This window comes from Limulus polyphemus, unplaced genomic scaffold (assembly GCF_000517525.1).
Source record: "Limulus polyphemus unplaced genomic scaffold, Limulus_polyphemus-2.1.2 Scaffold14214, whole genome shotgun sequence".
NCBI classification, from domain to species: domain Eukaryota; kingdom Metazoa; phylum Arthropoda; class Merostomata; order Xiphosura; family Limulidae; genus Limulus; species Limulus polyphemus.
Window position 1 is genome coordinate 1 of NW_013679824.1, and position 1,053 is coordinate 1,053.

Genomic DNA, 1,053 nt, shown 5'->3' on the forward strand with positions numbered 1-1,053 from the left:
TGAGTGGTACATAGCTAAGAGCACACATTACAATGGTCTGAGTGGTACATAGCTAAGAGCACACGTTACAATGGTCTGAGTGGTACATAGCTAAGAGCACACGTTACAATGGTCTGAGTGGTACATAGCTAAGAGCACACGTTACAATGGTCTGAGTGGTACATAGCTAAGAGCACACATTATAATGGTTTGAGTGGTACATAGCTAAGAGCACACATTATAATGGTCTGAGTGGTACATAGCTAAGAGCACACATAATGTTTTGAGTGGTACATAGCTAAGAGCACACATTATAATGGTTTGAGTGGTACATAGCTAAGAGCACACATTATAATGGTTTGAGTTACTGGTTTTCTGTTGTTTTTCTTTTTTGATTTTTGTTTAGATTATATTATACTACTTAAAGGAAATTTGTTTTAACGTAAATTACTTTCAGATATTCTCTTAAATAAAGAAGCTTTTGTAAACAATACATGTATAAAAATTGTGTTTGGCGTTACCCACATACTTCCTCAAGAGTTGTTTTTTTAAATTTATTTAACCCACATACTTCCTCATCAAGAGTTGTTGTTTTTAAATTTATTTAACCCACATACTTCCTCATCAAGAGTTGTTGTTTTTAATTTATTTAACCCACATACTTCCTCATCAAGAGTTGTTTTTTAATTTATTTAACCCACATACTTCCTCATCAAGAGTTTTTTTTAATTTAGTCATTCTAGCATAAAATTTCTGTGGTATCAGGTTTTGTTTTTTGAGAGTGAATATGGGATATAAAGGCATTATTATAAGGTCCAGATTTGGATCTTCCTGAGGGGAGGTTATTAGCTTATAATGTGTTAAAAATATATTGATGTAATGTTCATTTTCTTTTTTCCAAAGTTATTGGGGAAATTTAATTTTTTTTGTCTAAAAATGAGGATCAACCCTAGTAGTAGCTTAATGCAACAAATATCTGAGAAAAACACTAATTTTGTTAAAAAAATCAAAGTGATTTTAAGGCATAAGAAAACCAAAACTTGTTAAGTTCATTAGCAAATCGATGTGTTTGAA